This window comes from Balaenoptera acutorostrata, chromosome 17 (genome assembly GCF_949987535.1).
Source record: "Balaenoptera acutorostrata chromosome 17, mBalAcu1.1, whole genome shotgun sequence".
NCBI classification, from domain to species: domain Eukaryota; kingdom Metazoa; phylum Chordata; class Mammalia; order Artiodactyla; family Balaenopteridae; genus Balaenoptera; species Balaenoptera acutorostrata.
In genome coordinates, this window is record NC_080080.1 from 65681891 (window position 1) to 65708016 (window position 26126).

At 40.8% G+C, this 26126-nt stretch overlaps 1 protein-coding gene across 2 annotated transcripts in view; it reads right to left on the reverse strand.

The window, feature by feature from the left end:
• The window catches only part of KCNB2 (potassium voltage-gated channel subfamily B member 2), a 405501-nt gene extending 380133 nt beyond the window's left edge, over window positions 1-25368 (reverse strand). Inside the window, exons 1-2 of one of the 2 annotated variants that reach the window (XM_057532506.1) lie at window positions 24736-25368; window positions 22094-22164 (exon numbers count right to left, since the gene is read on the reverse strand). The gene's annotated coding sequence lies outside the window, so the exon portion shown is untranslated. The remainder of the gene's footprint in view (window positions 1-22093; window positions 22165-24735) is intronic. The other variant, XM_007185045.3, reaches the window with a different exon arrangement.
• Between the last annotated feature and the right edge of the window lie 758 nt (window positions 25369-26126).

Genomic DNA, 26126 nt, shown 5'->3' on the forward strand with positions numbered 1-26126 from the left:
TCAACTACATAGTTACAGAGATATTTAAAGCATATACATACACGCTCTCATTGCAGATGATAAAAATGCCTATTTTTACAATAAAGGAGAATTACAATAATTTGGGCAAGTAATCTTAAATTCTCTAAGCCTCAATTTCTTAATCTACAAAATGAGGATAACAGTATCTACTTTATAGGCAGTGTTATGACAATTAAATGAGATAGTTTATGTGAAGTGCTCACTACAGGGAGGTATATCTGAATAGAATAAGAAAACTCACATTTCTCCTTTAAGTTTAGCTTCCAATCAACTGCACAAAAGCTACGATTAAAAGCTATACTGATGTCTATTAAATAAATGCTAGCATTTAAATTTTTTTCCCTTATACATACGTTCAGTCCCCTCTAATGGATTTTAAGCCTATAAGGCCAGGAATCACGGGTCCCAGTTTTTCTCTACCGAGCACTGTATTTATAACGGGTAAGAGCACGTAACTTTGATGCCACTGATGCCCACGTCGAAATTTTGTATTCAGATGGCAATGGACAACACACACACACACACACACATACACACACCCCACATACAGCATGCAAGAGAGGGCACAGTAATACTATTAGGATCGGGCAAAACAACTGAAAATATTAGAGATGGGCAATTCGAGTGGTGAATAGGAATGTCTATTCTCCATCAAATTACTTGGTTTCAGGTGCAATGATATCTCAGCCATCCATATAGATTATGTGAATAGTCCATATGAATAATAAGCAGGAAAGCTAATCCATTTTTAATTTGGCTACACATAAACATAAAATGAATTCATTCTTTGTAGAATATCATGACTTATACTAATGTGAAGAAGCGAGATGGTCTTTGAACTGATTATGGTATCATATAAGAGGTTTTCCAGAAAGACTGAGAGCAAACTCCAATGCAGTACAAACATCTCATGTTTAAGGTCAAGGGCTTAGTGTGACTTCCTTTCTTGCAAAAGCCATTACTAAAAGCATAAATGCTCTGTCATAGTTACCAGTAGGTCACCATTTATTTCAAATAATTTCACACTCATGACCTACAGTGAATTCCCCTTTTTGTAGAGTATGTGTCTCAAGTGAAGAGAGGTCGTAAGACTTAAATTTCAAAGTATCTTCTTTACTAATCAAGAACTTTCTATTATAAGAAATTCAGTGTTGATTACAAACCCCACAATAAAAGACAGCCTGAAATTCAATGCCCTCTCTTCAAAGCAGGGGTAGAGAAATTTAGCATGAGTGAATGTAACCTGTTGATTTTATTTTCTTAAAGACTTACAGATGATCTGCTCTGATTATTGTTACTGTGATTAAAAATTTTTTATTCTCCCTGGGCAGAATATTCTGCCTGTGACCTGGTAAAGAGCAGAGACTCAAAGGTGTAAGTTCTCGAGCAGTTGAGGAGCTGTAACTAGTGTCCAGAGTTAATCAGCCTTTCAGAATAGTTGTAGAACACAAGTGGTCACAATTGTAAGCCTGTAATTCAGGTCAAGCCCTGCTCAGCAGTGCCTTAGAAACGCGCTGAGCCTTTCTGTCTACCTGCCCGCCCGTTCGCCCACCCTTCTTCCTGCTCTCTCTTCCTCTGTATTTTTTCTCTCTCATTTTCCCATCTCTATTTCCCCACCCCCAACTTATCTCTCTTCGGTTCGTCTCCCTCTCTTCCTATCCCGTTCCCTAGATCTTTCTATACTCACGGCCTCTTAACCAACCACAAAAACAAACTCTATCTTTTCAAACTTGTACATACTTTGTGAAGTTTTCTACATCCTTAATAAGAAAACCTCTTGAGCTGAAAATACCACGTTTCTCTCCAGAAGAAGCGAAAAACATCTAAACCAAGTTGCTTTTTATGGGAGGTTGTATGAGATTGCAAAAGGGGCTCTGCTCTCAGGCTCACGACCCCCGGGTCTAGTTGGGCTGCCCTCCTGCATCCCCCTCACCTTTCTTGTTGGACTTCAGTTTCTTCATGCATCAAACCATGGCATTTCCATGCCTACAATTCTTTCATTTCCTATGACACTTGGTTAATTTTTTTCCTCTCGCTATGATTCTGTGGCCATTGCCACCCTTCCTCTCCAATCACCATCCTAACTTCAGATAGAAATAAACATAACATAGTGTCTCAGATTCCATGAAGACATTTTTTCATGTCTAGTTTCTTAAGAAAAGGTGGTTTTCATATTTCATTTCAAGAGCCCTTTAATATTTATGAGGGCTTGAAACAGACTGCATTCAGAACATCATAAAAGTTTCATTCATTTTATTTAGTGTTTTTAACTTTCCATTTTTAATCTGTTCCTTTCTGCCACGTTAATTTTATTTCTAGCAATGAATCTGTCCGTTTACTGTGTCTTGCCACTCTTGAGAGCTTGCAAAATTTTTGTTTTTAATTTTAGTAATTAAAGAGGATATGATGCTGTTTTCTCACGTTTAGTTTTATAAGTGAAATGCTGTCTACCATCATAATTTTATCCCATGAGAATCAATCATGTAATTCAATTTAGTTGATACATTTAATATAAAATGTAATAATTCCATGTTTAAACTGTGGAGATGTTATACAACTGTGTAGAATTTAATATTTTATTTATTTATTTATTTATGGCTGTGTTGGGTCTTCGTTTCTGTGTGAGGGCTTTCTCCAGCCGCGGCAAGTGGGGGCCACTCTTCATCACGGTGCGCAGGCCTCTCACTATCGCAGCCTCTCTCGTTGCGGAGCACAGGCTCCAGACGCGCAAGCTCAGCAATTGTGGCTCACGGGCCCAGTCGCTCCGCGGCATGTGGGATCCTCCCAGACCAGGGCTCGAACCCGTGTCCCCTGCATTGGCAGGCAGATTCTCAACCACTGCGCCACCAGGGAAGCCCACAACTGTGTAGAATTTATATACACAAATAGATATAAGCTGAACACACATTTTTATGTCAAGGGAAGAATCTCAGTGAATCTTTTCTTTGGGCTGTTTGCTGGTTTATTTCACCTCGTTCAATCAATTCAAAGTCAAGCTTGCAACAGTCAGTCGACCAGTTGCAAATGTATTAAACATCCCTTCATCAGTCTGTTAGAGAAAAAAAGTGACTCTTGAAACAATAAACAACAACAGGGCTTCCCTGGTGGTGCAGTGGTTGACAGTCTGCCTGCCAATGCAGGGGATGCGGGTTCGAGCCCTGGTCTGGGAAGATCCCACATGCCACGGAGCAACTAGGCCCGTGAGCCACAACTACTGAGCCTGCGCGTCTGGAGCCTGTGCCCCGCAACAAGAGAGGCTCCAATAGTGAGAGGCCCGCGCACCGCGATGAAGAGTGGCCGCCCCCGCTTGCCACAACTGGAGAAAGCCCTCGCACAGAAACGAAGACCCAACACAGCCAAATATTAATTAATTAAAAAATAAAAAAATAAACAACAACAAACATTCTCGTTTTGCACAGCTGCACCAGGCTCCACCCGCAGCGTGGAATTATGCTGCCACCCATTCAGGGCTCAACCTGACAAAACACAACTTTCTGATCATGGCATCATAATTACTGCTTGAGACTCCAGGTCTGAGGCAGGGGAGTGGGGGGGGATTTTTTTTTTTTTTTACTGTAGTCTCAAAAATACTACCATTATGTCATATACTTGATACTTCCTTAGTGTAGCAAGGCAGGATAAGTCCCATGTGCGATTCTGTGAAGATGAAAAGCAAATCTTTCTAAAGACCTAAGTGATGTTTACCATTTCCTTTCTGTGTTGCTGGTACGGGCTGAGCACACACTTGCAAACAAGCAGCTCCTAGACCTGTAAGTCTAAATCACTCTATGTATAGCTCTAAGGCATTTTCTTATATTTTCATGTATGGTATTAAGTAGTAAATGCATGTTTTTGGAACAGCTATATCTGTTTCAGAGAGTCGCAAAGATTATTTGCAGTAGCTATCTGGAGAGAAAGGCGCCGTAACAGTTAGCTGAAATGTAATCAGTGCTTCAAAAAAATTAGTACTCACTAAATTTTAAAAAGCACCTCCAGAATTTACTAAAGAAAAAGAATAAATTTATAACTAGTGAAAAACAAATCAGATTTATTTTAAAGTAAGGTCCTGGAAACCTTCAGCTATCCTAAGAAATTCAACAAACCTACTGAAGTACTTTAGAACTTGGCCAGAAATACTAATGAATTTATACTGTTTATTGTTTTTTTAATATGTCAAGTTCTAGTAGTAACTGAAACACTGTCTTTGTCCTCAGAAAAGTGGAAGTAGCATTTCTTTTCTGCAAACAAAGGCTGCTAACAACAATAGGTTCCTCGATATTAGCATAACTATTTACTCCTTAGTTTAAAAAAAAATCCAGGACTTTTATCCTTGGTATACCCGATGCTTTTTTTAGATACACTCAAACAAAATCCTAAAAGCTTTGCTTTCAGTGCTCAAAGGAAGCATTGTGTTGCAGTAAGAAGGAGAAAAGACAAGTAATAAGTAGAATATGTAATATGAGCATCTTTCCATATCATCAATGTCTCCAACTAACCAAATTTATAAACTATTTTATTTAGACACATAATATGAATTTTCTTCACCAGAAGAGAGAACTATTTAAAGAATTAGCTCCTATATATACATTTGCTATAATTAGAGAGTAAAACACTAGGTTTGCCTTTAGAAAAATGGCCTTTTATAAGACATAGCTCATGAAAAATCCTTCTCTATGCTGAAAAACATAATACTAATGTTATATTGCATCTTAGACCTTTTATAAACTACAAGGTATAGTTGTGGCTTAAAATTTTCAGTCTGTTTCAAAGCCCACCAAAAAAGGCTCAGACTTCATATGAGCATTCAGCCATTCAGCTGGTGGAAGATTTTCTATTATGACGGTAAAAGTGCCCTTTATGTTGGGGCCCAAGACATGTTCTTTTAAATGTCTCCTTTTGCAGAAGTCTTCCCAGAGTCGCAGTGGAGTGCAGGGGATGAATAAAGATGAAAGGCGATGAGAAAAATAAAAGAGGCAACAAACAGAGAAACTATTGGCGCCACTGAAAAGGAATGGGAAATGAGGCTGGGCCACCCTGTAATATCCTGATAAAAGAAATCACAAACTTCAGTCGCTACCTGGGGTTCTCTGTGAATGATACAACCTTCTATTTGGGTGACTGACTTCAATTTCATATTCCATCTCGGTGTGTGGCATAAGTTAGATTTAGCCTCTATGAAACCAAGTAAAAAAATGTTCATGAAGCTTGGATAGGATTTGAACTTTTTTTTTAAGGTTTCTTCCAATAAAATTAAATTTTAGATCATGCAATGGTTGGTCTGGAATGTTTAGCAGTAAGATTCTTGCCAAGGGATGTTTCTCAATTGGGCTCTGTTTCATAGTAAAAATACACTTTTCAACTACATTCTGGTCCCTTACTTCTCCACAACCAAACACACTGTAGGCAATGGAGCTTTTATTAAAAGCTCCAATACTGAGTCAGATTTGAGGTTACTTTCTATGACTTAAACGTATACCGTGCTTTAGATACCCCCATGTTTGGAGATGGGAATCAGAGTATGTGGCAGAAGGGAGCTTGGATATGATCTGGTCCAATTTCCCTATTTACAGCTTTCAAAACTGAGATCCAACAAGGTCACGTGACTTGGCTGACCTCTCTCTGGTAGTTGCTGAACTTGGACCAGAACCCAGATCTGCAGATGACTACGTAAGTCTCTTTCCATTACACCCCAGCTCGTTATTCTTTGCTTTTCACCTTCTAGTGGAAGTTTTAAAAACCTTTTGTTTCTTTGTCTACACCCATGTCAAAACACTGGACTCAAATGACACTAAGTTGAGGCGTGTTATCTCTTATACATAGCTCGTTTCTTTAGAGGGTAATCACTGCAGTCAGGCAACTAGACTGTTTTCTTCTGAAGACAGATGCACTTCACAGAATCGTTCTTCCCTTGGCTTTGCTTCCCTAGGGCCGGTGTTTAGGATAACTACCTCCTTCGGCTCTGGACCCCTGCAGTCGGTTCTGCACGCTGCAGCCCTAACAGTGGCAGATCCGGGCCATCTCTAGTAGAACACGCTTCCATGCTTCTAGTCTCAGGATAGACACAGAACAATACAAAGACTGCAAGGTCTGTCCTCTACTTATCTCTGCGGTTCAGTACCTTCCTCCCTCTCCCTGTGTCTCTGTTCTAACTTTTGCTTTCATTTCTTTACACGTGCCATTCGCCTTCTGCGACAGGGAATTTTTGCACATCTTCTATTTTCTCCCCACGTCCCCTTCAGATATTAACTCAAGGATCACATCTTAGTCAATACCATCTGACTTCCTTGAATATACAGTCATCCTCCTATTCTAAGAACTTATATATAATCAGGTACCTTTACCTGGAGCACTTCACAACAGGAGTTTTAAGTTTGTTGGGATGAGTATTTTGATTATTTGGTTAATACCTATCCTCTCCACTAAACCAAGTTCCTTGTGGGAAGGATCAAGTCTGATTTTATTTATCATTGTATCCCAGGTGCCTGGCATACAGTAGACACATAATAAATATTATGTGAATGAAAAAGTCAATAATCACTTTATTTAACATTTATTTAACAATCATTTTCCTCTCCTTCCAGCTACCTCATATTACCTGCCACTCCCCAAACCCAACATGACTTTCATGTATGAAAAGCTCTTCTCCAAATTCTCCATCTGATAAACTCTTACTCGTTATTCAAGGTCAAGAACAAATATCTTGTTTAGGGAGAATTCATCTCTTCTGCCATGCTGGGTTAAAAGTTTGTTTTATTTTAATGCTTTTCTCATTGTATCACAACTATTCACTTAGAATTCTGTCTTATCCATTCATTTAGCAAATATTTATGAGCCTTTACTCTGCTTGAGGTGACACCATGGAACTTATATTCTAGTGGAGGTAGATAAACATGCTACAGACAAACATACAGAAGCAGCTACTGCAAAAGAGAAGAAGGCGCCATGTGAGCCTTAAATGAAAATACCTTCTTGGCTGTGAGTTCTTAAAAGTGATGAACATTCTCTCATCCATGTTTGTACCTTTGGGATGCAAGTGCTTACCAAACGTTTGTGGACTACCCAAAAGAATGAATCAATGAGTGACTAATGAATTTCAAAGCACTACTATCCTTTTTTCGGCCACATGTTTTGGCTAACATCATCCAATACCAGTTAATTATGGTGATTTCCAATTTGTTTAGACGTTCTGCCGGCCCTTATTTGCTTATTTTAATAAGGCCTGGGCTCAAAATAAGAGCTAGATTTTCTGGCGCTATGTAAGGAACAAGTGATAAACAAGTAAGACTCTCTAATAATTACTGCTGCCCCAAAGTGGAATTTGCTTCCTCAAGGCACTCCTGGGCCTGGTAATATTCAGGCAGACCCCAGGTGACCGCCTGTTCTACTGAGAAGTGGACAAGACTGTCTCCAAGCTACCTTCTATCTCTGAAATTTCTTGGTTCTATGAGATTTCTGTGTGACCTCAGCTCATCTACATATTCCACTGGATAGATGAAGAACAAGAAAAAAGTTCACTCTTGTCAATTTCTTAAGTTTAAAATTTGGCAAAAGTGAATTTTCAATTCCTCAGCTTATACTCACTCCTAGGAAAAGTATTTGAGCCAGAAAAGCCATTATGATAGAACTGCTACTAATATAAGGACAAAGAAAAGAAAAGAAAGTATCAAAGTTAGAGTCTAAACTTTTTTTCAAAAGATGAGCTTATACCCTTCAATGATGATCTTTTCTCTTTCTAAGTGATATAAAATATTGTCATGGGAAGACTATAAGAGGGGGGCAAAGGTTAATCAAAGGAATGAGCCTACAGTAATGGAAATACAAGCAGAGCAGTATTTGGATTGGGAAAATAACTTAAGGTGAAGGGTAGAAACTTTCCCAATGTATTCAAATCACAATGTATAGGCGACCATATCTTTAGACTCAGAGCAGACGACTGTGCAAACTCACCTTACGATCCTCAGTGTAACCACATCCATTGGTACCCTTCCCTCTTTTCCTGACTGTGCATATTCAAAATGATGTGTTCTAGTTTCCAGCATGAAAAAAAAAACCCAATTTCTAACAAATCAATGGTATCCTTCATTAATGGATCTAATTTTAAAAATAAGAACGTGTCACAAGTAATTTTATGCTTGATTTTTTTCCCCCTGTGCATTAAGCAGAAAAGGGAAGAGGTTCACTGAACTATAAACATCCATCGCCATATCCCTTATATGAATAATGTTTTCCATCTGCCCTTGTCGTCAGTGAGGATCATTAAACAGCATTTATTAAGCATCCATCTGTGTATGGCACTTTATAAATATTCCTCCCCAGGCCCCTGCCCACTTTCTCAATCTACCATGTGTCTCTGTTGTAGAAAATGCTAGGGAGCTACCAGGATAATAAATAATTAATGGTAAGAATGTTAAGGCAGATGGACGAGACGACCTACTAGCATCTATGAATCTTAGGATGTTAAATTTACTGCTAATAATATAATTTAGCACAATTTGATAAGAAAATATCAAAGCATTTGATGACAAAAAAATCAGCTCACTATTCCACCAACAATTTCTAAAATAAAAATGTGAAAATTAGGGACCACAGATGGACTGACTGAAGCCCTGAGTTCATGTGATTTGTACCAGATGATACAGTCTTGAAATAAATAATGTGAAACACAGTGTGGAAAAATCATAAAAATTATGGTTGCAACAGTATAATAGGGAAAGTGACCTGAGCCAAGGGTGAATATATTCAGAAATAAGGGCAAGCCATTGTTTTCATTGAAAGAAGCAGTGTGGTTAAGGATGGTGAAATTATGGATTTCCCCCCGCTTTTCAGTTCTTCTTTAATGTTATTCTATTCTTTTTTTCTTAAAGAAAAAAAACTAATTATATTGGTTTTAGTGATGGTGATATTCAAAACATTCTTTTTCACCTTTGCAAGCCTCATGTAGTCAGGATTATAATAAAAGAGGAAGTCAGTGTAAAATAGTAATAGCTATGGGTTTCAGATTTGCCATTTGGATTTTGTTTCAGCTTAAGATCAAAATGTCCATAAGTAGAAATTGTATTTCCTAGAAGGTAGGGATATTCTTGGACTTGTAGCTGAAGGACAGCCAAAGTTATGATCTCATTTGCTTTGTGACTTTGGTTAATAATTATCATTTTTATCACTTTCCACATATTGAGTGATTACTATACGCAGCCACTGTACTTATTCCGCTTAATTCTCATAATGAGAATTCTCATTAATTCTCAATCACCTTGGGGTGGGTATTATCATCTTTGATTTACAGATAAAGAAATTGAGGTTCAGAAAAGTAAGTGCCTTGCTCAAGATGACATAACCAGTACGTGCTCATTCCAGGATACCAGTGAAGCAATATCTTAACTCAAAGTCCATGTTCTTAACCTTCTAAGACCCTGGGGATTTTCCTTGAATGGCATGATTCTGGATGCCTTAGAACGATAAATAAATAGAAATATGAGACCAATATTGAGTAACCTTTTTAGCATGATAGAGAAGGAAAGAATGAAATAATTTTTCAAATAATTCCTGTAACACTATGTCTATCCCTTGGCCTAGACAGGTGGCATGTATAAAATATATTAAATGGAATAATTTTCTTTTGGATAGAGATGGTAGGGTTGGCAACTGTTTCTGCAGTTCTAAATTTTCAAAACTAAACATAAATTTTAGTGTGTGGCTTTCAAAAGTAATGCTATTAGTCGTAGTATTTGAGATCTACAGTCAAGATAGATGCTTTAAAAATATTTTTTAAATGTTAAACATATAAAATTCGGTCTTTGGAAGGGCAACACTGGTAGGTTTAAATGATCTTCCCAGGGTCCATTCCGCATCAGGATGAGAAGCCAAGTCTCTTGTTCCTGAATCCATATTCTTTCCACTAGACCTTGCTACCTCAGAGCTTCAGAAATAAATATAAAATTAGAATGATAGAAGAGAAAAAATGTGAAGCAGGAGCCACCTAGCTATTTCACACCCAGTTAAACCTATAAATACTGATGAGTTGAACCTAATTATTAATGATTCCTGACTACCACATAAATCTGTAATTTCTACTATTCCAATAATGGTCTGAATGGAAAGAGATCGTAAGCTGTAAATAATACATACTGACTTAGATCCATGATTCCTTTCTCATTACCCTCCTTCCTTCCAAAACAATTTGTGTTACTTGGCTATTAGTATATATTGAGTGCAGGGGGTACAAAATTGGGTAAAGGCACCCTTGCTCTCAAGGAACCCACAGGATTACTGCAACGAATATTACAGAAAATTTTGGATTTGTGCTTTTAGCATGTGTTGTGTAGGCCCAGGCAATACTGTGTACTTAAATATTTATTTGACACCTAATTAAAGCTTCCTACCTGATTTAAACATACTGATGTAAAGGAAGAGAGAGGTAATGATGAAGATGTCTTAATTCATGGGGCTTTGTAGAATACAATCTTCATTTATTGCTTGGGAGCTATAGCCTTAGCCACCATTTGGAATATTGAAAGCTCTTTGAGGTCTTAAATAAATTAATGAATTTGATGAATTATTTAATTAATTCATTATTAATTAATTCATTCAACAATATTTACTGAGCATCTATTACATCTATTACATATCAAGCACTGTGTTCCAAATGCCATAAAATGCCCCAAACCCTTACTATAATGTTCTACTTTAGCTGTATATATATACACACATGATTACAAACTATGTTTATTATGCTGGAAACCAAGTATTTTGCTGGGCCTGAATGAAACCAGAAGTCAAGTTAAAGAAGTAGCTTTTTAGTAGCTTCTAAGCTTTCTACGTGCACTCTTTCTATAAAGCCTAATGAAAATGCTCTCCTTAGAATTAGAAAAGACTAGGATTCCAAATTTAAAATGACATTTATCTCAAAAGTAAATGAATATTTAACGATAGTCTGATTAATAATTGTGATTTTATGAACTGGAGACATTTAGCACGAAAGCCCCTAGACACATTTTTTCTATACAGACTAGAGAAAAGGGCTAAAGATGGACCATCTCTTTTCAAATGTTACTTTACTGTTATGTTTCAGAATTTTTCCTTCTAAACACCACTTTCTCACCCTGGTATTAGCTTACTGGAAAGCTTTTCTTTTGTGAAAAGCAGAATCAGGATTCAAGAGCTCCAGTCCCATGAGGACTTTCAAAGGATTAAGAGCAACTATAATGTTATCTAGGTGATAGCTGTGAAAAAAACAAAAAAACAGTACAATGCTTCACCTTACTTTTTTTACATATTAAATACTGAAATTATTATATCTGATAAATCTCCAAAAATGTATTAATTGGCCTGTCAAGAGCTATCATCATTTCAGATTTTTTTTTTCCGATGAACTGAACTGTTCTTTGGCTGGTTTTTGTTAATGATCTGAACTGATAAAACGGCTTTTGTAAATAGGCACAAAAGTAAAGAAATCAATACGTGAAATAAAAGGAACTTGCTAAAAGACACAGTGTCGTGTCTGTCATTTTAGAGGTTAGAAAGAAAATAAGAACAGAGGAAGGAGAAACAGAGAAAAGGGGAGGGAACAAAAACAGAAAAAAAAATCCGAGATGGGAAAAGTGGGTGTGAGAAAGCATTTAAGGTCACATTACACTGATACTTACAAAGATTAAGTTCTACCTTTGTATAACATTTTACATTTTGTACAGTTCACACAGAGAAAGAAATGCCTTCGTTAAAGAACAATTCCTACGGCTAGAAACAAGACACAGGACATTCAAATCTCTTTGCTAGGAGGTACTGGGAGATCCTCATCAGAGTCAAAATAGGCATTGGACTCCAGACATGTTAATATATGGTTAACTGGAGGCTAACATTAGTTGTAAATGGATATTTCTAGAATTTAAACCGTGCTGCTTTTGAAACTTAGAGTTTCCTAACTTAGAGTCTCCAGGCCTACACTGTCTCATACGGTAGCCACCAGCCATAGATGGCTATTTAAATTTAAATTTAGAATATAATTTCTCAGTCTTACAAGTCAATTTCAAGAGTTCACTAGCTTATGTGGTTAGTGCCTACCATATTGGAGAGTACAGATAGAGAACATTTCCATCACTGCATCAAGTTCTACTGGAAATCACTGGTCTAGCCAGCCTTCCCGTGAAGTTATGAGGCTTAGTATGCTCTGAAGTAGGGATGAGAGACAAATTCTCCTGGAAGCACCATGTTCTGCCTCATGTGGATCTCATTCCACAGTCTCCATTCTTAGCAGTGGTAGCCCCTGGACCTCCGCTTACAAACTCTTCTCCATCCCAGATTCTAGGACCATCTGGCTCTCGTCAAGAAGAATGTAAGACTGTGTGAGTGCAAAATAGTGCAGGGCCGTGGCTTGGCAGTCCATCACCAGGCAGACTTGCTCTGTTCCTCCTCTGCTCAACCCTGGCCAGCAGTTCTTGGTTAACTGTGTTCTTGGTGCTGTTTTGTGACCTAGAACCTGACGCAGGTCCTGGCTCCATCCATCATTTGTTGATCCATCATTGGATCAACAAATAAACAATGAGCATCAGCTAGGTGCCTGGAGTTGCAGACATGTGATGGATAAAGCAGTGAAGGAGTAGGACAGTCCCTGCCTTTACTGAGTTGACATTCTCACACAGGAAAATGACACCTGGCAAGTAATTACCCACAATTTAAAATGAGAATTGGGGTAAGTACTGCAAAGGAGAAAACAGTGCTAGGAAAGAGAAGAATGAAGAGACCTGTCCCATTCTGGGAGCCGGAGAAGACTTCTTAGAGCAAGTGACTTCTGACCTGAGATGAGAGACACAAGTAAGAGTTAAGAAAGTGGGAGAGAGCATCACTAACAACTACGTGTGCAGGCCTCATGGCAGGTAATCCCAGGCACCTAAGGGGAACTAAAAGAAACCCAGAAATTGTAGCAGCAAACGAGGGGCGAGTGGGCCTGAGATGACGCTGGCGGGCAGGGGCCAGGCTGACCAGAGCCTGTTATGAACAACAGCTTTACACTAGTGATGCTTTGGAAAATGAAGGAGGAATATGGTAACCCCCAAATTAAAGATTTAGGCCTTTATCTTAAGAAAAGTGGGAAATCGTTTAAGGGTTTTAGGTAGATGAGTGATGTGATCAGATTTGCCTTTTATCAAAAAAGCAAAGGGCAGGACTTCCCTGGTGGCACAGTAGTTAAGAATCCGCCAGGGGATACGGGTTCGAGCCCTGGTCCAGGAGGATCCCACATGCCGCGGAGCAACTAAGCCCATGAGCCACAACTACTGAGCCTGCGCTCTAGAGCCCACAAGCCACAACTACTGAGCCCACACGCTACAACTACTGAAGCCCGCGTGCCTAGAGCCTGTGCTCCGCAACAAGAGAAGCCACCATAATGAGAAGCCCACTCACTGAAAGGAAGAGTAGCCCCCTCTCGCCCCGCGCAGCAATGAAGACCCAACGCAGCCAAAAATAAATAAAAAATAATTTTTTTTAAAAATCACTAAAAAGAAAAAAAAAAGCAAAGGGCAAATGGATTAAGAGGACAGAAGAGAAGCTAAGAGCCTGAGTAGTAAGCTTTAGTGGAAGTTGAGACAGAGGTGTTGGTGGTTTGATGATGGTAGAGGAAAGGGCCCTGTCCACTGTGCCTGAATCCCTGAGTTGATAATGTGACCATCACGTGGCTTTCCTAACACACACCTATGCCTAAACTGGTCTGAACCCCTGCTAGTTACTTAACATAGACCTCTTCCTAAACTCTAAGTCTCCCCAAACTATAGCATTTGGTCCTATGGGGCTGGATCATCTTAATCTTGCCTGCCCCACCTGCCCCTGCCTGTCTAAATCTCCAAATACTCCCTGTTCTCAGGCTAGCATCCCCCTATTTGGCCAGGACTTGCCCCAGTGCCCCTTCAACCTAACATCCTGTCTACCTGGACTGCCATCTGCCATCTGTCTCCACTCACTCTAGATGCCACATTTTCCTACCTGGTTGATCTCCTTTTAGGACCAGCCTATCCTGACATTACTGAGTGCTCACTGCTAGAAGATAAAAGGAGAGAGTGGAAAAAGAACCAAATAGCTCAAGTCCTGGAGTCTGCAAGAAATAAACTAGGTGATCAGAAGCAGAGTATAAAAGTATCTCTGGGTAACAGTGGCGACATAATGGCCCAACTCCCCTAGTTCAGCAAAACCACAGCCTACATGCTGTTCCTCACTCCAGAAGTGCCACCCTCACCCTTTTGTTTTCAGGAGGCTTGCCTCTGCCGATCACCTTTCTTTTCCAAATAGCTCATAAGGAAACACTGATCGTTTAAGCCAGGGCAGACTCACTGTACTTGGCCACTAGAGAGGAAACTGGGGGTTCCTATGTTTGCCTTCAGGTAGACTGTAAGCCCAGCAAGGGTAAAGACCAATTTTGTTTAACCTGGTGACCCAGAAGAGTGCTTTACATATGAAAAGTGCTTAATAAATATTTGCTAAGTGCATATCTTTTAAAAAACTGGCTACAACTTGGAGCCAACTGGATTATGAGAAAGCAACAAGCCCTCTTAGTGAAAGAACCGCTGCTTTGTCTCAGAAAAAAACATCACGGACTTTTCCGCTATTCCAGGCAAATCCCCTTGTGGACTTACACACCAAGTCCACTGGCACCTTGGGAAAGGAGAGAGGGAAAATTTTAGATGAAGAGACGTGAGGAAGAGTCTAGAGCAAGAGAAAGGCCCAGCAAATGGCTGGTATCTGGGCCCCAGAGAGAACCGGGCCGGTGAGCAAACAAACCCCCATGGTGAGAAGTGGTAAATACATTTCTAAGAGCAGTGACATCTCACATTCAGTTAGAATTAGTTTCTTGTCTATGGTATAATTACCATCCTTCATCCCAAAGCACTCCGCCAGAGTCTGTAATCTACAAGAGGCTTATACCAGGGATGATATAGAGAATGAAGGAAAATGTGTGGTAGTTCCAGAAGTCTGCGTCAAGAGCCAAAGACAGGACAGGAGTGAGATGGGGGAGATGCCATCAATAGCGTGGATTAACTAGTGAGTGAATGCAGCTCAAACCCTTTCCCCCTAATTTATTCTGGAGGAAGAGGATGGTAGCAGGGAACAGATCACTGTCTACCTAAAGTTGGGTTTCAATTTTGGAAGAAAGAGCTGGCACTGAGACGTTCTGGGGACGCCAGGATGACATTTCCCAGCCCCCCTGCATCTAGGTGCTCCATCTGACTAGTTGTCATCAGCGGACCATAAACAGAAGTGTTGCTGTCACACATGAGCCAGGAGGTTTAAGAAGTCGATGTCTTTTCAATGCTCACTGTTGCTCTCTCTCCACTGGACTGTTATGTGGGTGAGAAATAAACATTTATTATGTTTAGCCACTAATAGTTTAGTTCATTACAGCAGCTAGCATCATCCTAACTTATTCTGAAACTGATACCTTGAAGTGGGTGCTGCCTGAACAAAAATTTGATTGTGTGCTGTTGGCCATTGCTGAGGAAAAAACGACCAGAGACCTGGAACCCTGTTATGCCCTGGCAAAACTGTGATAACTTAGAGGGCAGGTCTACAGCTCTAGAGGAAATGGTTGGAAAGAGCCAGAATGCTAGTTTGTGATGGTTACTCCTCACTGCCTATATCAAGGTATTACAAGATAATGGATGAACTTATGAAAGAATTGGCTAGTTTGAGAACAGAAATAAGGGCAAATAGCCAAACTCTAGAAATATAAGACTACAAAGCTGGAACAAACCCCTGCTTCGGGGACTCTAAAGGTGAGGAATGACACTGAAAAAGGCTTTGAATAACAAATGTCCATTAAGACTTCCCAGTTAGAAAAGGGACTCAGCCTTGCAGCCAAAGATCTGATTAATGAAGTTACCTAACCACCCAAGCCTATTATTTCAGATGACCCCAAAATAACCAGTTGAGACACAGGTGGTTGAGACATGAGCAAAGAAATGAGGAAGGTTCAAGAATTATAAATAGGAAAGAACTTACATGGTAGGTAGTGGTGTAACTGACAGCAAATAGATAAGAAACCTATGAAGATTTTGAGGGAATTGTATTGTCAAAGAAACTAGGAGCCTAATTTCTAGCGACGATAAAACAACCTCGGGGCTTCCATGGTGGCGCAGTGGTTAAGAACCCGCCTGCCAATGCAAGGGACACAGGTTCAAGCCCTGGTCTGGGAAGATCCCACATGCCTCGGAGCAACTAAGCCCGTGCACCACAACTACTGAGCCTGCACTCTAGAGCCCGCGAGCCACAACTACTGAAGCCCGTGCGCCTAGAGGCCGTGCTCCGCAACAAGAGAAGCCACTGCAATGAGAAGCCTGCACACCACAACTCAGAGTAGCCCTCGCTCACCGCAACTAGAGGAAACCTGTGTGCAGCAACGAAGACCCAACACAGCCAAAAATAAACAAACAAACAACCTCAAGGCATCCAAACTTATACCAGCAAGAAGCTGGCTGAGAAAGTAATATAACTCCCAAGAAGGATATACTTCTCAACACCCATTTTGAATGTGGCCATGGAGAGTAATGGACAAGGAAGAACCTTCCAGAAGGTGACCACGGCTACAGAGAACAATGAACAAAGGAGTTCTTCCAAGACAGCAAAACCAGAGTCTAATAGAGGAATTCCCCCTGCTGCCAGAGCAGGAGGTCTTTAGCAACGTGTAATGGGATTTCTTTCATATTATGGGCCAATGACTGCTTTATGCCTCCCATTCTTCCCTCTTCCAAATGGGAATTTTGAAGGCAATTATTCTAAACCCGACCCATCATTGTAGAACAGGAGGCCAGTAACCTGCCTTTTAAGTATAAAGGTCTCTGGACAAGGAGGGGCCATATACAGATTTAATTGGGGAGGAGGGGTTTAGCATTATTACCCATAGAACCTGGACTTTGGATGCAGCGACCAAGAAGGATTCAGGTGGTCTCCTGGGGCTGAGGTTTTCCTACATGCAGCCACAGAGGCAGAATACGATACAAACAGCTGTTTAGCAAAATCTGTGCTTCCCCTTTCATGATACAGGAATGTTGCTACGGAGTTGCTGACCAGCCAGAGGTTACATATTCCCCTCTATGTATTTAGATAGAGTGATGTGATCATCTCACTAACAGAATGTGAATGGCAGCAAGGTGTGTCACTTCTTGGACTGTGCCTTCTCTGTGCTCATTCTCTTCCACAGCTGCCAGCTAGATGCAAAGAACTCCAAGCCCCTAGTGTAGATTGAAAGAATCTGGGTCCCCAAATCACAGCATGGAACACACACAATAGACTCTCATATGAGCCAAAAATAATCTTCTACTCTATTAATTACTGCAAAATGGAGGTTTATTACTGAAGCTCAAGTTACCTTAACTAATACAATGACCTTTGAAGAAGAAAGAGGCTTCAAGCGTGCTATGATGGGAGCTGGATGATTTGGAGACACTTGATTTACAACCGTTTGCTACAGAGTATCCAAACCCTTCTCCCCTTCTTCACCATTCCTTTTAAAGGTAAGTCCTGGACCTTATCCTACCTGTATTCCTCAACAGTCTCCCAGGCATCAATCTCTTTTCCTCTTATAGCCCCTCTTCCTCAGGCTAGCTCAGAGACTGTCCCCCAGTAAAAGTGGACCACATCACTCTATTTAAAACTGCAGTTGACCCCCACTGCCTGTCCTACAGGATAAAATCCAAGGGGCTTTGCAAGGCGTACAACACCTTTCACGTTTAATCCCCAAGTTCTTCAGTCTTATCTGTCATCACTTCCCTACAACTGCCAACGTTGAGCCCCAATGAACAGCGAAGCCCTTCTGATGAAACTGCTTTGCAAATGCTGTTCCCTCTGCCTAGAATGTTATCCATCTCCCTCCTTTTTAGCCTGGAGGCACCTTACTCATCTCTTAAAAATTAGCTTGGATGTCACTTCAACTGTGAAGTCTTGTCTGACACTCCCACATAGAAAATAAAACTCTGACAGTTATGATAAGATTAGTCAGCTTTGCATATTGTGCCTACTATTACTTTGTTTCTAGTGCTTAGAAATCTAAGGGGTTGAATTTTGTTGCTGCTCATTTTATTATTTAGTCAGCCTCTAAACTTCCCTTCCGACTAAAAACTTAGAGAAGTCTGGTTTTCCAAAATAGCCCAATTATGCATTAGAATTACAGTGGCTTCCTTCTGTAGGAGAATATAGCCATAATCAGTGCTGCCGAATGGGATTAATCCAGTCCTTTTGACTGAGTCTTCTAAAACTGTTAAGTATTTGGAAGGCAAGGCCCAGGAATGCAAGAAACCCTACAATGTGGGTAGAAATTCTGTGTCCTCCATTATTTTTACACTTTCATCAGACACATAAGTAAATGAAAAACTTGCTTATTATTATCTGTGACTAGATTCTAACCTTGTTGTATACAAAATATTTTTACATAGGAATGTTCTAGGAATGTAACTACCATATTGGGAACTTCACCAGGATTTGCTCACCATTTTGGAAAGTCACATCACTCACTATAACACTGCTCATGTTAACTGATTCACTAATACAACACACCCACATCTGTTTGCAACTGTAGCTGTCACACTCAATGAACATATTTGCTTTGTTCTTATTTCAAAATGCCAAATATACAAAAGTGTCATTGATATTCAGTTGAATATTTTCTCTTAAGTCCAAATTCATGCATTTTAAGTAGCAAGCATCTGACTGCTTTATGACATCTTTTACTGTAGTATACCTGAGCGTAGACATACTGATATACTTGCAATTTTCATAAGCTGCTTTCCTTTTATTTCTTCTTTCTATTACAGATAGAGAATTCATATTGAGTTTTGAAACATTACATGTGTAGACAGGTTACACTATCTGTAATATCATTTCAGGAAAGTAAAAGGGATATTACAAAATACTGCTTGAGAAAAAGGGGGCATTGGGTCTGACTGAGTAGAGAATCACAGCTACATGCATCTAGGAATTCAAAGAAATCATATTTTTTTTACTCTTGGGATGCTTTTTTTAGGCAACTACTCAGCTGAACTGCCATCCTGCTCCACCAATAGCTTTTAAGACATTTTGTTATGATTTATGTGCCTACATGTGTAGGCTGTGAATGTATGATGTCTTATTCGTATTTGTGTCCCCAACACCTCGCTTAGGGCTTGACACAGAGAAGCAGCTCAGTAGATACCTTAAGGATGAAATAACAAATGAGAATACTGAGAGGTATGCAGTCCCTGGCTCTCTCCATAGAACTCTGAATCAATTATTCAACATTTTGCCTATACCAATATTATAAAGCTCTCTTCATTCTGCCTAATGTCAGAGTCGGTTACATACAAACTCAATTTTCTCTCCTCCTTGTTGGGCCAGACAGTACTGTGTTCACCTCTGTATCCTGAAAGAACCCTGCATAGAAGCAGCAGTAAATAAGTAATATTTAAATCAAATTATTCCCCGGGAATATTGCTATACATAATGGCTGTGTTTTTAGTACTAACAGTACTGTACTTCAGGTATATTATCGATTCAAAGGGTATTTGTGGATTGGTCTGGACACCGAAGCATCATCTAAAGTACTGTTTCTATAAATGTATTACAAGTTTCAAAAAATCCAAACTTTTAAAATCAACCTTTATGCTCCAAGCCAGTTGTAGGTTGAGAGTTGTCTATAATACAATGCAACTGGGCCTATGAGACCTAACATCTGTGAGAGAAATTAAAATGTCAATCAATCATGAGGGTGTATCTAAAGATTGGATTGTATGGCATCCTGCAGGCAACACTTGGCCATTTTATCTCCCAAGTTTAATGATGGTATTTTTCACATAAACAGAAGCAGTTGATATTTCGAAAGAACTTCACTTTAAATCTTATAAAAACTTTTCTTGATGAAAAACTCAACTTATGATTTGATTTATGCTTTCATGGTTTTATTATAGTTATTATCACTTAGCAAAATAAATGCACTCTAGACAACATACTAGAAAGTAAACCTGTTGGGCTTCCCTGGTGGCACAGTGGTTAAGAATCTGCCTGCCAATGCAGGGGGCACAGGTTCGAGCCCTGGTCCAGGAAGATCCCACATGCCGCGCAGCAACTAAGCCCGTGCACCACAACTACTGAGCCTGCGCTCTAGAGCCCGCGTGCCACAACTACTGAGCCCGTGTGTCACAACTACTGAGCCCGCGCGCCAAGAGCCTGTGCTCCGCAACAAGAGAAGCCACCACAGTGGGAAGCCCGTGCACCACAACAGAGAGTAGCCCCCACTCGCCGCAACTAGAGAAAGCCCACACGCAGCCAAAAATAAATAAAATAAATAAATTTTAAAAAATTTAAAAAAAGAAAGTAAACCTGTTAAGTGACTATATTCCAATTTCCAACAATATATTGGGGGTACATTTTACAGAAGAAAAAGTGGGGACAGGGGTAAAAGAAAATTATATTGCAAAACTAATAACTTCCTTTCAATATATGAATATTTAATTCTAAAAAATAAATTTAAAATATTTATAATACTATACTTTATTCAAAATAATTCACATTTTAAAAAAAAAAAACTGAAACTGAATATAAAATAAACTACCATTAGAAATTGACCAGTCAGATCATGTGTCTTGCCCAGTGTTAGTCTCTGGTCACTGTAAAGGCAGTACTTCCTAATGTTTTAGCATTCTGATAAAATTCCACCCATCTTTTAAAAATCAGCCTCTAAACTACCTTCTTATTTCAAATTCATAATGAAAGTTTTGGGGTTTTCTCCTATTTAAAATGAAGTCCCCATTTTTGGTCTTTTCCAAGCATTCCCTGTCATAATAACTATGGTATCCCTTAATGCGAGGATATAGCTCCAAATAAATCTAGGAGCTGAAAACATCATTTCTCATTCTGCCAGAGACCACACTTCTTAATATTTAATATCATAGTGGTTAAGTGAAGCCAGAATGCCTGGGTTCAAGCTTGACTGTATCATTTACTTCCTATGTGACTTTAGACAAGAAAAGTCTCTGTAATTTAACTTTTATGTCTATATAACAGAGTATTAGTGATAGCTGCCTCATAGGGTGGTTGTGAGAATTAAAATATTTAGCATTTTTAAAACACTTAAAAAGTGGCTGGCTCAACTATGTGTTACGATAATAATAATGAAAATAAATTTATTTTATTGACATAAATAAAATAATAATAAAAATGTTATTTATAATAATAACGCTTTAATTTAATTTAAATTTTTAAAAAGTTTAGTAAAGGTTATTATTATTATTGTTGTCTTCTAATAATTCCCCAATGCCTAGACTGTGACAAATTTTCATGATCCTCTTCCTGAATCTGCCTTAATTAATTTATTAAGTATGAAATTGTGACATGCACGTATGTATGCAAGAGATGCCTGATTTTGAACCATACACACAATTCTTCAATTAGTTATTCAAGTTTTACTCTCTATACTGTAAAAATCCTTGGGGGGAAAGGACTAGGTCTTCCATCTCTTGTGTTTGTTACATTCTAATCAAGCACTCTTCTTCTTATACATAATGAGTATTAAATGAATTAATGAATAAGTTAGTGAGTGGATACATGGCATTAAATCAGACAGCACAGATAGGTACAATTCAACCTACAGGAACAGGCACTTTTCCCTTAAAGATAATACAGTAGGATTTGGCTTACACAGGCCAAGGAGTGCTGAGTCTTACACTCTTGACCTTCTGCCAGACAACCTGGATTTTCGGTGAAGAGTTGGTGGGAATACATATTTTAGAAGCTCAAAGAGGAAATAAGCAATGAACAAGAATGGACTATAGATCCAAAGTACAAAGATACTTGTAGTATATGACTAAAAATTTGACGGCTGTGCTGCTTTATAAAGTTTATTTTATCACTTCGGGAGTAACAAGGCTATAAACTCTTACCTTAAAAAATACGCTGAACTTAAAAAATATCACATATAATGCATGTGCACTCTCCACTCCTCTGAAGCCCTTATGAAAATAATAGGCATCAGAGTTTTTTGTAAAATCCACTTGACAAATATAAGCAAACCTCAAGTAATATTACATTCTGAAGTAAATGGAAAGTCTTAACCTTATATATTTACCTTAAAATGTTCATGAGGAGATGTCCTATCAACTTTAGTGACGCTTCTTATGATGCTTCTTAGGAATTAGTCTAAGGGATAGCAAATTTCAAGGAACTAATTACTTCCTTATAATTTATCAAGAAAAAATACATTAGATCAGAATGAAATTATCTTGTAGATTTCCAATTTTTACCAGAAATTTGGTTTACTTTCATAACACACACACATATATATGTATACATACACATATGTATATATGTGTATGTTTATAATAATAATGCTTTAATTTAAATTTTTTAACATTTTAATAAAAGTTATTATTATTATTATTACTGTCTTCTAATAATTCCTCAATGCCTAGACTGTGACAAATTTTCATGATCCTCTTCCTGAATCTGCCTTAATTAATTATGTGTCTATATATACTTAATATGTACATACATACACATACACCAGTCTCTCTTTGAACACCATTTCAAAATGCCAGATATAAATTCAAGAAAAAAAATTTCAATGCATAAAGAATATTTTCCACAGATACGCAGGCAGGTATGCAAGAAACCTGGACAGATATGCTTTTAAAGTTGCCAAGAATGTGACTGAAAGCCTATCCTATCATTTTGTTTCGCTAGCAGTCTCACTTTTGCTACCATACTGGAAATTAGAAGGGCAAGTTCATGTTCACAGTTGCTCCAAGGCATCAACAAGGAAACTTTAAAAGCCAAACAGAAAAGATTGGCTAAGGTAATAATTTTCACTAATCCCATCTGAATATTCAGCAAACACGTATGCCTGGAAAACTGAACTGTGGGATGTGGAGACAAGTGAGACTGGAAATAGTTTCAACAGATGCACGGATTGATTCTACTTAGAAAAACACAGGAGCAAAAGAAAAGAGAGACACTAGCATTCTCAAAGTGGCAGGCAATGGAGTTATTTTCTGGAAGCGGTGTGTATTTGTGTATGAGGGAGATTTGGGAACACTAACACAGAGAGGGCAAGGTGCAGGTTAAAAGGAGGAAGAATGCAAAGAGAACTGCCAAGTGATTCACTCCTTTCTCCAAGAGTCTGAGTTGTGCCAGAAAAGGAAAAGGAGTGCATTTAGACACAATTCTATTTGTGATAAACAACTGGTCTGAATCTGACAGCATGAGGGAGGGGAGTACAGTATTTGCTTGGTGGAGGCATATTAACTCTTTTAGGTGATGAAGTTACTTTTCATTCAGTGGGGGAAAAGGTGTTTATACATTGGGTCCTCCAAATTCTCAGAACTGTAGCCAAACAAGTAATCACGTATTTATGCCTTACATTAAAAACACCACCTCTAGAAGCAATTAAATGCACAGACACATGTACAGTGCACCCAATAACTGAACTGTTTAAGTTCTGATAAATTTAAGAACCAAGAACTCTCTAGTCCTGACGTCCCTAGAGCTTATTCATGTATGACAAGTAAGCTTTGTACAACTTTATATTTATTCACACACACACACACACCTCTGAAGAGTGAAATAAAGTAAAACTTTATACCTACATAATTTTTTTAATGATACCCTCTTTTTCAAAATCTTTCCTGTAAGTTATTCAGTACCGACAAGTTAGGCTTTAGATTTTTGACTGGAATTTATCTTTCTCTTGTTCTATGAAATGTGATTATCTCGAATGATGTTTTTTGGTAAATAAATCAAGAGACCTCTGTCGCACACAATACTACACATTTAAAAACAATAACAAATTCTGACATTTCCTTTGAGCTGAGCTTAAAAAATCAGATTTCCAACAAAATTCCAAAACCCATCAATGCAAAAACAGAAATGTGAAATACTATTTAAAACACTGACATTATTGCATAACTTGATTAGAAGGAATGCTGAACCTGCATGAAATGAACCCAGTGTATATCTGTGCATCCTAAATTTTTCAGTGTAATCTATTATTGTAACACTTGTGCGGTCGTAAATGATGTATACATGGCATGTCTTTGCATACTGCACACTTAAAATTTTTATGAATGAATACACAAAAATGCTCATAATTCGAGATGGATGGTAGCATACTATTTTGAAAACCGTCATTAAGCCCTGGAAGCAAACGACGAGGCAAATGGTCGGTGTCTTTTGGTGCCATTCAGGGCAGTTATATTCCCAGGTCCCCTAAGCAGAGTGTGTTGGAAACAGCCATGAAGCTCTTTCCTTACAGACTCATTCTCTCTCAGGAACCCTGTGCTACAGAACGGAGACCGTGCGCCGCTCGGAGAACAGAATGCATGCACGTCTCTGTGTTCTGAGGACTGTTCATACATCAGAGACATCACACTCCCCGAATCCGGTCCCACAAGTGTGTGCATGTGAGTGTGGCATTTACCAACAAATGAACAGAAGGCAACAAGAGCTCATCTCCTAGAAATAACATCTCCCATCCCTTCCCAGGCAGACTGCTCGGAAGCTTTTCAGGGGCTAACACTTGAGCGCCTTCCCCACGGGGATGGAGTCTTGCATTAATAACCCTCTCAGGGCTAAGTCAGCTTTGTGTGTAAGTCCACTCGGCGCCATATGGCAGTTTCCAATTCCTTTAGCAACTCAAGTCTGGCTAGGCTGCCCGCGATGATTCATTCTTAAAGGAAGACCCCTTCGGGGAGCAGCAATGCCCCCGCCACTTACCTAGCTCCCACCGACCCCGCTCGGCAGGCGGCACGGGCTCGGGCACCACAAAGGGCTGTGGGATTCCCCGCTCCCTCCGGGGCTCCTCTCCCCGCGACGGTGCCCTTCGCCAATGATGTGTCGCTGGAAATCCCCCTCCCCTCCACGGAGAGGAGGGTCTCCCCGGCTGGCTGGAGCTCCTGGCGTTTTTTGGTTTTTTGTTTTTTGTTTTTTTGGTCTTTTTTTTTTTTCACCCCTCTCTTTACATCCCTGACTCTGGTTCACGGTCTCTAGTAGGAAGGCTCAAAGGAGAGGCGGCGGGAGGAAGCTAAGGCATCCTTAAAAAGAACAATAATCTTCATCGATCTTCACCCCCTTCCCCTCGCGGGCCCCCATCCCCCTGCCGCCGCCGCCGCCGCCCAGACAAGAGAGGGCTGGGATAGAAAAGGAAAAATCGAGCGGGGCTGAGCTCGCCGCGCGGAAGGAGCCGGGAAGGCGAGCCGCGCCAGCCGGGGAGTTGCCGCTCGCTCGGGTTGCCCTCGGCGCGGCGGCGGCGGCGGCCGGCGGGGGCGGAGGGCGGTGGGTGCTTGGTGGGTGTGTGTCTGTGGCGGAGCCGGGGAGAGGCTGGGCGCGGGAGGCGAGGCGGGGCGCTCGGGGGCGCCGGCTTGGGCGCGCACACCGGCCCGCGGCCACCCCGCCTCGCGCTCCGCCTCCTCCCGCGCTCCGCGCACCCGCGGGCTGGAGCGACGGCCGCCGCCGCCGCCGCCTCCTTCTCTTCCTCTTCCTGGGCGCTAGCAGCTCTCGAGGTGGGCAGCGGCCGGGGTGGCGAGGCTGCGCGGCCGGCCGGGCACCGCCGGGGACGCCAGGGCTCGGCCTGGCGGCGCGGGAGCCATACGCTCGAGCGGGGACAGCGCCCCGGGGCCCGGGGCGCAGGCGAGAGGGCACCGCCCACACCTTGGCGGGCGCCTCCCACTCCTCCCGCGCGCCCGCCGCTCCCCGCGGCCCGGGCCCGGCTGCACACCCACCTGCTTCCCTCGGCGGCTGCCGCTCTGCGGAGCGGGAGGTCCGCGGCCCCGCGGGCGCCGCTGACAGGGCGACGGGGAAAGCCCGGGGCGCCCCGCCGGGATGCGCTCGGGCGGCTTCGCGGGATTCCCTGGGCCCTTCTGCTCTCGGCTGCTAGGTTCTCCCCCCGCCCGCCCCACACGCCCCTGACCCTGGCCCGCAGCTCGACCCGGGGAACTGGGGCGAGGAGAGACCGCTCCTGAGTGATGGGGCCCGGAGTATCCTCCCGGGGAAAGAGCGCGGGGATAACTAGGAGAGCAGAGAGGATCTGACTTTCCCCCGAGCACCTCCACCTCCGCTTGGGGGCCGTCGTCAGCCCCCAAACCTCGCTTTCCTGGGTTTGAAGGAAA